The 14,146-nt window shown below is 37.4% G+C and overlaps 1 long non-coding RNA gene across 1 annotated transcript in view; it reads left to right on the top strand.

The window, feature by feature from the left end:
• LOC311526767 overlaps positions 1–13,949 on the top strand; it is a 67,152-nt gene extending 53,203 nt beyond the window's left edge. Inside the window, exons 2-3 of the long non-coding RNA XR_014713126.1 lie at positions 11,415–11,587; positions 13,432–13,949. This is a non-coding gene — a long non-coding RNA (uncharacterized lncRNA). The remainder of the gene's footprint in view (positions 1–11,414; positions 11,588–13,431) is intronic.
• Positions 13,950–14,146: the final 197 nt, after the last annotated feature.

Raw genomic sequence — 14,146 nt, 5'->3', positions numbered from 1 at the left:
GAGAAAGAAAAGAGAAGAAATGCACAGGTCCACCCCTATGACTGCACATTAAACCAAAGCCCCATACACTAGCTCCGAGCCAATGAAGACTGACCTGAGTTGGGAGAAAAGGAGCAACAATGTTGTGAAAATTTGTTTTTCTTTTGCAGGGCATCCAAATACACCCTCACCTCTTGCTCAATCAGAAAACTGCTGGGTAACAACTGGCACAAGCTCAAGTAGTAAGGAGAGCTGGCTTGGGTACCATTAATTTCCCCCACTCAAGTACTGCCTCCCAACTGACCACCCAGACAGGTACTGAGGGCTGAGGGGCTTCTCGCATCTCCCAGTTCCCATGCAGATGCATATTCTGGTTCTGGCCATGCCTATCCCCTTCCAATGGGCCCTGATTGATGCTGGGACTGCTGAAAAATTCATTGATGTTGAGGTAGCCCATGCCTTGCACCTCCCCCCCTTCAGCCGATGGGCACACCAGATCTTATGGAAATTATTAGTGGATCTTTCTTGTCTTCAGGTCTGGTGACCCATGATCCTGTATCCTTAGAGATTGACCTCCAGGGACACAGAATTCATGAGACTAAGTACAATCTGTTCACTGCACTTTCCTCTGATCCTTGGAATTACTTGGCTGGTGCAACATGACACCATTATTTCTTGCCAGGAGACAATAATCAATTTTTCTTCCAAATATTGTCAAAGGGTCTTCTGTAACCGACCCTGTCCCATTCCCTAGATCCATGTTTGGAACTCCAGCCCAGGAGTGTGACCGTAGGCGCCTACTGCATGGGTGCTTCAGGGCTGGAACACCCTCAGGGAAAAAATGGTAGGTGCTGATCACCCACCGGCCGCCCCCCCTTATCAGCTCCCTCTATCCTCCCCAGTGCCTCCTGCCCGCTGGTGGGCCCCGCAGATCAGCACCTCCCTCTCCCTCCCCGCACCTCCTGCCTGCCACAAACAGCTGTTTCGTGGCATGCAGGAAGCTGGGGGTGGGGGAGGAGGAGTGAGGACATGGCGCACTTGGGGGAGGGGGTGGAAATGCTGTTAAGCACTATGCTGCAGATATAGAGTTTTATCACTACTACATCTTCCATCACTACAATCTGCTGTTATTTCCTGTAAAACAGAAATAGAATTTGTGTAGAAGGTGTTTCAATATCAGTGAATTTTGTTCCTCTACCAATATTTACATAAATAAAATAATCCATAACAATCCAATTTAGAGCTTACATGATTGCATTCATTTCCCACCTCCTTTGATCCCAGAATATTTGAAATGTGATTCCTTTTCTCAATACAGATACTGTCAAATGAAAACATCTCTGAGCCATATTTTTAAGTTGTTAGTGAATGTAACAAGCCTATCACTTTTAACAACCTTCACATTAAAAAAATAATAATTAATATCCTTGTTCCTAGTAAAATGATGAGTGGAACATTTGTGTGTCTTAAATTATTGATTGCCCTTAAGCAACTCATTTCAGGCATTTTCAAAGGAGAGGAAAATAAAAATGCATTTTCCAAATAAATATCAGTTTAATGAAAAATACCATAAAACAAATTGATTATTATTCTTGCTTGGTTTTGATTAAAAATGTTTTAAAATAGTTTTGGAAGCTATTTTCTCTATCCTTGTTATATTTCTGCATTCTCTATTTACTGAACTTTATAACCCAATGTTGGAAGAAAACTAAAAGATGAGTTTAATTGGTGAAGTACAAAGAATTTCTGAAGGAGGTTTAATTGAGAAAGGGGTTCTCACTTGCTTAGATTATGGAATGTATTTATGTATGTGATTCAAAATATATATTTCAGAGAGAGAGTATGTGTTCTGAGTCTATAAATATTGTAGTCTTGCAAGAAATACAAAGGAATCACCCTATAGAATACTTTCCTTATGGGCAAATCTTCAAATATTTTGGGCGTCATGTTTTAAACATTCGTAAATGTTGTTACATCCCCCACTCTTCCCCCCATTACTATAAAATATCTTTTCCAGTATTGTTGTAGCCATGTTGATCCCAGAATATGAGAGAGACAAGGTGGGTGAGGTAATATCTTTTATTGGAACAACTTCTGTTGGATGAAGAGACAAGAAGAAGAGTTCTGTGTAGTTTGTCTCTTCCATCAATAGAAGTTGATCCAATAAAATTTTTTACCTCACTCATGTTGTCTCTCTCATAAAATAACTTTCAGGTTTTCATATTTGCATATCTGTGATTCAGTGATACTCATACAACATAAGGACCTTTCCAGTCTTTCCAGGACTGGGTCCAAAATAAATAAACAATGGCTTGATTCTGCAAAAAGAAAAGGAGTACTTGTGGCACCTTAGAGACTAACCAATTTATTTGAGCATAAGCTTTCGTGAGCTACAGCTCACGAAAGCTTATGCTCAAATAAATTGGTTAGTCTCTAAGGTGCCACAAGTACTCCTTTTCTTTTTGCGAATACAGACTAACACGGCTGTTACTCTGAAACTTGATTCTGGAAGTGTACCTCACCACACATGAAACTTCCCGCAACGTCACTGGGAGTGTTTCATCTTACAGCTTGAAAGATTCAGGGCTCTATCCTGGATCTGGAAAACAACCAGTTTGTGCCAGTATGGGAAGTACTTAGTTGGCATAAGGCCAGCAGAGTTAGCTGCTATGACACCTCCTGTATAAATCCAGGTGTAAGGGGTGTGCTGCAAACATTCCCAGGGGGAGGATACATGACCAGAACCCAATGTGCTTCATCAGTTCTTGGCTGGAGGAAACCCTCTTGGGCCACTGCAATCCTGATGTAATTTAGAGCAACTTCATGCCCTAAACTGAAGCAGAGGCCAAACGGATCCTTGACTGGACTTCATGATCATGGAACCACAAACAGCTCCCATTATCAGCCATGCCCATCAGATATTGGGCATGGTGGTTGAAGTCTCACATTATAATGGGTATAGTACTAAAAGGCTTGAACCTGCAGTCTTTTCTGAGGCAAGCCCTCCCACACCACTAGACACATTTATTACTCGGAGAGAATTTGGCTTAAGAAAGGACTGAAGGATCAGGACAAAATTGTACTTTTATTTCACAAGGGAAACCTTGCTATGATGTAAAGAATGGATTTTTTTACGTGAAACACTATTCAGTTATTATTGTTGTTTTTATTGTTCTTATTATATTTGTTCTTTGAGCATATTTTGCAGCTTTTCATTTTCCAGTTCTATACAGTAGTTTCTTTTTTTTCACAATGAGGAAAATGGATGAAGAGGAAAAAACGTAAATGCAGCATGGCTGTACTGCTATTTTCTGAAGTTATTTGCAAATCAAGACATTGAGGGGAAATACAGCATTATGTAGTGGCACTAAATGATCAACAATATTACATAGTAATTTAGGTATTTAAAAAAACAAGACAACAGAATTGCCTGACATACCACACAGTAACTGCTGCTACCACAATGTAAGTAAAGAGAGTGAGTACATGTAAAATTACCTTTTTGTGCATGGAGGTCATTGAAGGGTACCATCAGCAGAAAATACCCTAACTTTTCATAAGGGAGCAGTAAAGTTGGTATAAAATATGATGCACTTTCATTTAACAAGCACACAAAAGTCATAAAACTCTATATGAATCATGTAAACACAAACACTCCTGGGGGACCCTCTTTGTTCTAGAGGAGAAGTGAAGATACTTTGGAAAGTACATCTGCTCTATATCTTCATCCAAGGAAACAGCCACAAATCAATTAGATTAGAGCAGTGACTGGTGATACAGGAGTTAAGGCTGTGTATGTCAGCATTTCTATTAGGTTGATAAGTAACTGGCTGTGAAAAATCTAAACAGAAGCATAGAAGGTCTCAGCAAATAAGTTGTCTTATTATTTTCTCCAAATTTTAAATCATTGGCCATTTGGAAGTTATGTCAGCTTCATTTTGATGCTTTGTGTCTGCCAACTTCAAGAACATCTTTGTGCTGTTATTAATAAATGAAATATACCATACATGAGTTCCATCTATCTGCTTGAGACTGGAAAATCCATCAGGAGCTGGTCCTTACTGTTATTAATGTTATTATCTAAATGGAGTTGTTAAGGTCTTGTGGTTACATATTGGAATATATGTGTTAAAAATTCTCAGAAGCGTATTGGCACAAAAGATGGAGCCATTAATGTTTCTTGGGTAAATGATATGGTTTAAATGTACTCTAAAAACATCTTTTGTAAAATAAACAATTTTAAAAAACAAATTATATGTGCATTTTTAAAATGATGGATGATAGATTTTTAAATACCAATTAAAAATAGCAGGGCTCCAAATACAATTATAGCAAAAAAAAGAATATGAATGTTGAACGAACTTCCTTGCTGTTCCTATAATAACATATACTACATTGGTATGTCAATCACACAGGTCCACATTCAGCGGTACCTTGCACCATTGCACAGGGGATCAAATAGGCCAAATTTACTTTGAAAAAGTGTTGGAAGAGAGATAGTGCACCTATGTGTGTTACCAGCAGAATCCAAGAAGATCTGAAAAGCCAGGTAGCAACAATTTCATTGCATAGCCTAAGTTCAGTGGCTTTAGAGGTGCAACTGTAAAGGACTGTGTTATGCCCCCAGGCACACTTCACATATTAATCCTTCCAGACACAAATCTGGGAAGCAAAATACCCAAAGGATTTGTTCTAGCTATCTTAGGTGACCCCCAGTATCACAATATTTGGGCACCTTATAATCATTATAAACATAAATTATAAACATAAATCTCCCCAAGCTACTTTGGGAGCAAGGTAAATAATGTCAAGCAAATGGAAGGACATAAAAATGTATCTTCACTATGCAGAAGGAAAGTAAATACTGTATTCTTGACCTTAACAAGTTCATTTTCACCTGAAAAGAAATGTAAATTGAATTAAAAATAATATGTGCATTTATATTTTGTTTATTACTTTTTCTCATTTGTGAAAAGAACACAAGTGCAGCAACTATTAACTCAGGAAAACATAATTAATATATTCAAATTAGCTTCAATGGGTCTTGAAAATAATGCTGCCACTAATAATTCATTTAAACTGTTTTTAAATTTTACTGCCATGTGGTGAGGGAGTGTGAGAGGGAAAAATACAACATTGTGTCAATGACAGATATGTAATTGCAAAGCAGGACTTGCATAATTTATGTAAATACAATTAAACAACCTTTTAATAAAAAGTAGTGGTATTTTAAATATCATTTTTCATATAGTGTGGCTGCTGTAAATTTCAATTAAGGTGACATCTTAAAATATAATGATTGGAATGATTTTTGATAAACTGGTTTTGGAAATGTCTTATAAAACTGCATGTTACAATGTTTAAGTTGTGTAATAAAAATGTATTTGCTCAGATCTACAGTTAACTCTGAATAATATTGATAATAATATATTACCTAAGATTGTTATAATTGTTTTGTTTAAGGAAGCCACATTATAATCACATTAAGACACTTCAGGGTGTCTACCGTAACGATGGCATGTCCTGCTGTGTCTTATTACTTAAATGTGGTCTCCCTGCTGATTATTCATTTGTCTTTCCTAGGCATAGATAAATAGCAACTTGTATCAAATTGTATTTGCTTTTTTAGGAAGAGATTTGATCAATACTACATGAGCTGAGACTAGCAAACTCATTTTTCTGATTATATATTTACAGCAAGTCTGAAAAGATATATTTATATGCACTGTACCTTGCAATAAATTCATTTATATAAAGAAATAGTCAATAAGAAAGTAAGTAACTGTTACCACTGATTCCCTATTCTGGGAATACTGGTTAGTTTCTATGAACATTTGTATCCATAATATTGGAAAAATGATGCAAATCCAGTCCCATGGGGCCTAACTCTGCTTTCTTTGCCCACCAGAAGAATCCTGCCAAAATGACTGTTGGAGCTTAGAGTGTATAAGCTATTTTGTGTGTTCACTGCATACCATGAAAAATGCCCAAATACTTACTTCCATGAAAGCGCAGTACAGCGGGTGGATGTCAAAGAGATGCTATAAAATGCACCTAGGTATATGAAAGGAAACACTGAGACCTAAGAATGTATTAGATTAGCTTCCTGATGTTGAAATTCATTTTAACTATACAACCTATATTTTTAGCCATGAAAAGACAGATGGAAAGACATTGACCCACAACTTCAAAAGAATTCAAGCCAGATTTCTGAACTGCCTTCTCGTCTGTGAATGGTGTTAGTTTAAGTCGTCATCTTAGTTAAGGGTTCAATAGTTACATGGACGTACTATATGCCTGATAAACATATTTAGTAAAAAACATGAAGGCATTACCTCAGAAGCATCTTTAAAGAGCTTTCAGATACTTCAATTTAAATTAGTTCCTTAGTGACATAACATTCAGTCTGAGTTATACTTGACATTCACTTTGGGCAAAATTAACCCCCCATGCAGAGGGCCAACTCAAGGCTAATGCACCACTTAAGTGCTCAAAATAGGCCCTGAGTGGAATGTAAGCTGATTTTAGGCCTCTGCACAGACATAAATATTACCATAAGCTAAAGTCAACCTAACAGTGAAAATACAACTTTCTCCTTCATTATTTGGACATTAATCTAACTGCATCAAAATAAATTTAAAAGTTGTAAGTAGTTAAAAGTAAGTAAACACGTAAAAAAAGTATCAAAAAATTAGGTATAACACCTTCAATGGATCTTCCCATTCACAATGTAATAGGATCTGACCAGCAAGGAGTACTCCAGATTAGAGAAGAGCATAACACAGGAATCTTTTTCAATGAAGGTTCATTCAGATATGAAAGAAAATTTCAACTTCATTGTATTTTGCAATCCTTCTGTGATTGTTTCCCAAGAATATTTGAGAGCCTGAGCATTACTAGTTTGAATATTCAGTTAAGGCTAATTTTATGCAAGACTAGTCACCCAAATGACTAAGCCTAAAACTCTGATTTTTATACAAGCAGATTTCCAGAAGGCTGGAAACTCTGAAACCTAATTTAACTGGTGAATTAGCTTTCTCTAGGCTTCTTAGTGCAATGACATGGCTTAAGTTTGGCTTATGACCCCTGTTACTGTCATCAGCCAGGAAATTGTTAACGATTAAGCTTAAATACATAGCAAAATTAACCTTAACCCATATGAAATAATTTTAGCTATTGTACAATTTGGATCAAATGGTAAAGTCCATAAAACAATATATATTAAGGCTGGATGTAGAAGTTGACAGACATCTATATTCATTCTAATGATGTGGGACAAAATACTAATCTTAGCTTACTGGATAGGCTAAGAAATCCTTCCTTTCCCCAGCTAAAACAACCATATGTGGCCAGGGCATGATACAGACCATATAAACTTAGTTTCACCATCAATTTTAAAAAAAACAAAGCTTCGGTAGAATCCTTGGGCCCTATGAGAGTCTTGAGGATCCCTTTTTTCAACTCCTAAATCCTTGAACTCCCAGAATTCTTTAGGTCCAATGAAAGTATTTCCTTTAATTTGAGTTTATAGCATATTTTTAATTAATATTATGCCCAGTGACCTTGACCAGATCAGGGTCCCATGCATTATGCAGTATACAAACATATAATAAATTACAGTCCCTGCCTCAAAAAGCTTGTTACAGACTGAAAGAAAGGCTACTATCTAGTGGTCTCCCAGTTCTCCTAGATCTAATACGTATCTTTGACTGCCAGTCAGGAGCCATACAAGATATAGTCCATTAACACTTAGGAGGATGTTAATTACATTTTCTTACTTCCCAAATTGCAAACCTCAAAATCACTTAGCTTAATTTAAATCTTTAACTCTATTACAAATATTTCAGGATTAAATACTACTTTTATCTCTTATGTGTCTTTATAATTGAGTTTGGATTTCTATATGGGTCTGGAAACAAATTGAGTCTGATAGCCGTTTTCCAGAAATATAAAGAACCCTAAGTAACTACTAGCTGTACACAAATATAAAAGCATAGTTCTCCCATGTACGTCAATTACTGGATAATTATCATCAACGACAAACACTAGAAAGTAAATGTGCAGCTATTTCTATTGAAGGTGAAATAAGAAAAGGAAACATACTTATGTGGTATAAGAACATTTCCTGAATTATGACCTGCAGACGCCAGTACTTTGGAGAATTATAGCCTTGATGTTTCCAGGGAAAATATATTGTTCCTTAAAGGAGCACCATGCAGAGGCATATTTCTAGGCGCTGCATTACCCTACAAGCCTGTAGAAGAAAAGGAAGGGGATGAGGGGAAAAAAAGAAGCCAGAAGGTATACACTGGCATATGTACCAACAGGCCTAGCCTTTTTATGAGTCTTATCCACTGAGAACAAGAAATGCAATCTGTCATAATTATTGGTAATTAATTTGATTCAGAGCTTTCTTAACACTGTAAAATGCAAGGAAATAGGCTCCCACTCTAATATCTATTATGCCATCTGCCACACATTTCTTCCACTCCCATCTTTTTACTTTCTTCCATCTTGCTCCTTACAACTGGAATTCTTTCCCTTTCTTCATAAATCAAGAATCTACTCCTTCTTCCAAACACAAGGTATATCTGGACCTCAATAGTACTTAGACACCTTGTGGGATTTACAAAAGCACCTAAACAGGTTATGTGCCTATCTTAATCTTTAGGTGCCTAAATACCTTTGTAAATCTATCTCCTTATCATTAACCTATCCATTAAAGAAGAATAATTCTTCATTCTAAATTTCACCTATCTGATCATCTGCTACTTTATGTTTCTGAACTGTATTTTTTGTTTAGAATATAAGGGCCAGTTTTCCCTTCTGTTTAATCAGTACTGCTCATTGTTAGCACTTTAAAATTCAGACCCTGTATTTGAATGTTTAAACATAGATTTAGGAGCTTAACTTTAGGGACCCATTTTTGAAAATGTTAGACACAATCTATGGTTCCTCATCTTCAGAGTGCAAAAATATTCTGCACAATATTTAGCATGGTTTCTTTTCTCAGGGTAGTTTTAAGTATTTTAAATCATGAATTAATATACTACAATCTAAGCTATATATTTTAGGTATTTACAAAGCACCAATCATTGCATGGTTGGATTTTCAAAAAAGAGCTCACTTCCCTTTTAGAAACCTATTTGAAGCATCCATATTTTCAAAACTGCTCAGCAACCAGCAGCTCCCATTGCTCCCAAATGGTAGCAGAACTTGTTTAAAAATCCAGCCTGTCATATGTAGCTCCTGCTTGTGTCTCCTTACGCTGTGACATTGTGCTTTCCTTTCCTTTTTAGCTTCATATTTTCAGATTATCTAATTTTATATGAATCTCTTTTTATATACACTTTGTACCGAATATTTATTGTATGTAGGTTTTTTACAGGAGAACAAATGGTTAGTTACATCCGTATGCAGAATGTAAACACCTATCATGAAAGGGCACATGAATTCAAACAAACGAACAAAAAACAAACATACAGATTTAACAGAAAATCACTAACTTTGAGCTATACATGATGGATAGTCATTGTGACAAGGTAGCAGAGTTCTAACACATGGTATATCTCAGGGGAAATTATTGCAAGCCTCCGAGTGTCAGCAGTATTACAGGATGACTGTCTATACAGGTGGCAAAGGTGTGTTGCTGAAGGGACAAACCTTCAGATTTTTATGCTCAGTCATGTTCTTATTGACTCTGTAGCTGTTGAAGAAAACAAGAAGTCTTCAGTGTAATTCATCACTGTGTGGCCAGTGTACTCAGCTAGCTGGCAAAAAAACAACCAACCAACCAAAATACATCTGCCGTCTAGCTGACACTATGTGGCTACTTTTATTACAACCTTTAATAACAACTCAGTCAAAGGTCAGTGGGCTATTTTTATACTTTGAGAAGCATTTAAGTGAGTTTTGTTTTATTATACATATATCCTTATTGTTTTGTTTGGGACCAAAGCATGGCATTTAGTCACTGGCATGAGTAATGGACAAGGCAAGTTGCACTTCCTGTATTTATAATATCCCCCAATGTTCATTTCTGGTTGTCCACCCCCGAGACACAATCCCTTCCTGAATGGTGCAAGTGCACATGGAGACGATGTGATGGTGCAGCCTACTTTGGAAGGGGGTGGAGGAGGCACTTTTTCCTGAGCTCTTCCCAGCCCCTTTCACTCTTTCTGGAACGTCATTTTCCAACAAGAGGCACCTACTGAAGCTCCTACAGGAACAGAGATAGCACTTGTAATAGGATGTTGCATGTACCATGCAGAGGGAGCTTTTCTGTACACTCCCCCTTCTCCTTACGTACTTGCAAATGGAAGTATCAAAATCTGGCCCTTGATCTTAAGCCTTAACATAAGGAGATATAAAGCCTGATGAACCACTTTATGGTTCAGTCAATTCTGCAACTTTCAGAACAGGTATAATATTACTGATACAGTAATATCACTGTTTTCCCGAGAAGGAGGTGCTGAGATCTATTTCACATGTGGTGAGGGGCTGATGTCTGACTTAACTAAGAACTGGGTATGTAGCTAGAATAAAAACTTTGTGTTGTGGTGATATTTTTTTGACCAGGCCAGGGTATATGACAGATTTCCAGAGGAGAGAATTTTTCATGTTTATATGTTAACCCTACTTATTTGGTTAGATAATATTTCCCTGGTGAGCAGCAAAAGTAATGAGTTGTTAAGCCTCTATTTCCAGAAGTCTTTGAAGACCCCTGTGTATATCCCTCAGAAAAAACACTCCAAGATCTAGACTTATTCTTTTCCTCACATTGTGTTACAGCATTCCCCTCCAGGTACAGGAAGGTCTCATTATCATTATTCTAACTAATGGTGTGACTTTAGGAAAGTCTTGCTGACTGTGCTCTTCACAACTAAAGCGTGCTTCATGGAGTTGGGCTTGAGCTACAAAATCAGATTGGTTACAAGGTCACACTGGTTTAGTAGTCTAGGAAGAGATCTGGGAATTTAGATGAGACTTTTGCCTTATAGTGAGTTTCCTCCGGAGGAGGTATTGTTCTGCATGGCTGGGATTGATTCTCTGGAGCCCACAGAGGCTGTTTGTTGCCTTTGTAATAGCTTGTATCTGGTAGACCCATGTCCACGTAGGTAAGGGTGGAAGAATAAAAATGAGTCATGGACTTTGCTCAGGGAACTCAAGCCCATGAAGCTCCACATGGAGGAAGACAGCTGACACAGAACCCATATAAGCAAAGCTCTACACTGAGAGAGAGCTATCAGAGAACCCACACAACAAGCACTGTGCATGGAAGGAGAGCTACTAAAGAAGTATTGGCTGAGAGAGTGCTGGCACTCTTAATAGTATATCAGGTGTTTAGGAACTGGATTATATTTATTCTGCTTGTATCTATTTCTTCAAAGGCTATTGTTTATTTATTTATTTTTGCTTGTTTGTTTGCTTTACAGTTGGGTTTCCAGGCTCCAACCAAGATCAGGGCCCCATTGGTCAAGGCGTTGTACACACATATAGTAAGAGACAGTCTAACCTGACCTGAAGAGCTTTCAGTCTATATAGACAAGACACTCAAAGGAGAAACAGAGGCACAGAGATGTGAAATGACTTTTGTCATTTGCTGAAGGTTTGTATCACATTTTTTAATGTCCTCTTTTTCCTTTTGAAGATATTATAGTTCTTTCTTTTAAACTCTCTGTTGAGCAAATGTTATTAGGGGAATTTGGGTTGAAAAGCTGCAGAAGGTTCTAGCAACACCTACCCACCCCATCCTGGATTTTGAAAAACATCCTCTTAGGGGTGTTTTTAGCGGGGGAGGGAAGTTGGGTTACAGTCCTGTTTTGGCCTGATTTTTAGTATTTCCATATAAGCCATGTAGAAAATTGAATTGAGAAAGACAGCTCAGTGACATGATAACTGTGGTCTGAATTGGCTCCACATCAAACTGTTCATCAAGTCTAATGTCCTAGTCTTAATTTCTGAAGTCTTCAGTGGAATAGCATATGGCTACCTCAGGGACCGCCTCTCTCTGTGCAATCATCTAAGAACACTTTGATTTGCAGAACACTATCACTGATGGAGACAAGCATAAATCTCTCACGAGGCTGTGGAAGGACATTTTCAGTAGAGGGCCTCTGGCAGATAAACACCCTATTGCTGGAGATCAGACTAAGCTCATATTAGAACTGAACACAAGACATTAAGCTTTGAGAAAGTTGGCCCCCAAGAAAGGAGTTATTGTCATGCACACCATTTTCTTTTTCCTCTATCATCCTACACCTTATGTACACTATAAGATTATTTTTCCCTCAAGCAGACAACCAAGACGTGATTTTTTAAAAAATAACTGTGCTTAGATACTATAGAGATCCATGCTTGACAAAACCAGTGATTTGGAAGGTAGGATGAGCAGAGATTAGTAATAAATTACATAGAAAAAATATGGCCCCAATTCAGGAAACCACCAGGACAGCACTTAAACATATGCTTAAATCCCATTGAAGTCCATGGAACTGAAAGATATTCCTATAGCTCAGCATTGGCTTAAAATGATTTCCTGAATTGGTGCCTATGTGGGAAATTTCCAGAGCATCTGGTCCTAGCAAGAGCTACTAATTTCTCAAATTCACAAGAGTTACATTCGCAGCAAAATGTTATAATTTAAAATAAGTCAGTGAAAAGGAATCATTTTAAAGAAACACATTGTACTATTTTTTTTCCAATTTTCCTCAGAATCTTTATTGGATCATCATTTTTAAAACTGACTTGTTGGCAATATATAAGAGCCTTTGGAGCAAATTTTCAGAGTCAGGAAAGACTGAATCCATCTCACTTGCACAATGATTGGGTTTTTGTTTCAGCCAGTGTTTCAAGATAAGTATTTTTACAAAGGGATTTTTCAGTCATTTACATTCTGAAAAGAAGGAGTGAATTGCCATTGCTCAGTACAAAAAAGCACCCAGGCACAAAGAGACACCCGAAGGAAGGAAACGGTAATAGAATAACTAAGATGTTCTGCATGTTAAGTAACATTATAAATTATACATGGGTTTTTTGGCACTTGTCACTTGAAATGCATTTTGTCTTTGATGTTTTATTACAGATGTTTGTCTGTTATCATTGGCAATTTCTAATTAAACCCTTCTGTATATTTGGGCCCTGGTGTGACTTTACAGGCTTAGGGTCATTTACTGCTGTTGATTCACACAGCAGTTACATACACAGATGAAGGGCAGTCCCAAGATAGAAAGCTGGCAGAATTAAAAACAGCTTATTTTTTCCCTAAATAGACCTGTCTGACCTATTAAAAATTATAAAGGTAGTTCTCAAGGAGTCTACATTGCAATAGCGTACTTAAAGAATACATATTCAAATATTCCAACTATAAATAGCTACAGCGCTTAATCGATCTGTCTTCATTTATTTATTTTATCTTTCATGTTCTGATCCTCCATTCCTGTGCACCTAAAGCTCCTGTAGGAGATACTGGATGTTAGTAGTATATAAAGAAGGCAGCATCAAACCTTCCAGTTCTTATTTACTAATTTTGTACCTTGACATTAAAATGGGAATTTAGACCCAATCTAGACCCTCCTCCCCAAGTCTGCAGAATTGTTGTACTGAAGCGACGTCAGCCCAGCGGCTGAAGCAGCCTCTGTGGACCTTTACACACCTGCTCCCTGAAGATAGAGGAAGAACATGGAAGAATCTGTGCAGAAGCAGATGCTCCACACAGTCCATCCTTACACTGCCCCTTCCACTCCCTGTGCAGTGTTGAACAGGAAGTCTGCGTTGTGTGGGGGTTGCACACCTGCTAAATGATACCAATGTACATGACCTAAGCAAAGTAGGATGAATATACTATTGGTGAGTAGCAACAGGGTACACAAATGACCTCCCTTAACCATGGATTTACCCTGAATTAATATATGGATTAACCACATAACTACAAGAATCTATGAAAGGTAGGCATAACAGCATGCTGAAAACACTCCAACAGCTGATTTTCTTTCTCCATTACCTCAAATTCAACTTCTAAATTATTAATAGCTTCTTTTATTCCACTTTACTACTGCCTTCTCGTGCCCATTAATAAATATGATCATTATTTGTATGATACCAAGAGTGTGCTAAATACTAACAAAAGTAAATGTGTTCTCTCTATGAATGAATCCCCAGGAGATTA

Source organism: Lepidochelys olivacea (assembly GCF_965140295.1).
Source record: "Lepidochelys olivacea isolate rLepOli2 genome assembly, chromosome: 9".
NCBI classification, from domain to species: domain Eukaryota; kingdom Metazoa; phylum Chordata; order Testudines; family Cheloniidae; genus Lepidochelys; species Lepidochelys olivacea.
Note: the sequence above shows the minus strand (reverse complement) of the source record. Positions and strands in the feature narration are given on the sequence as shown.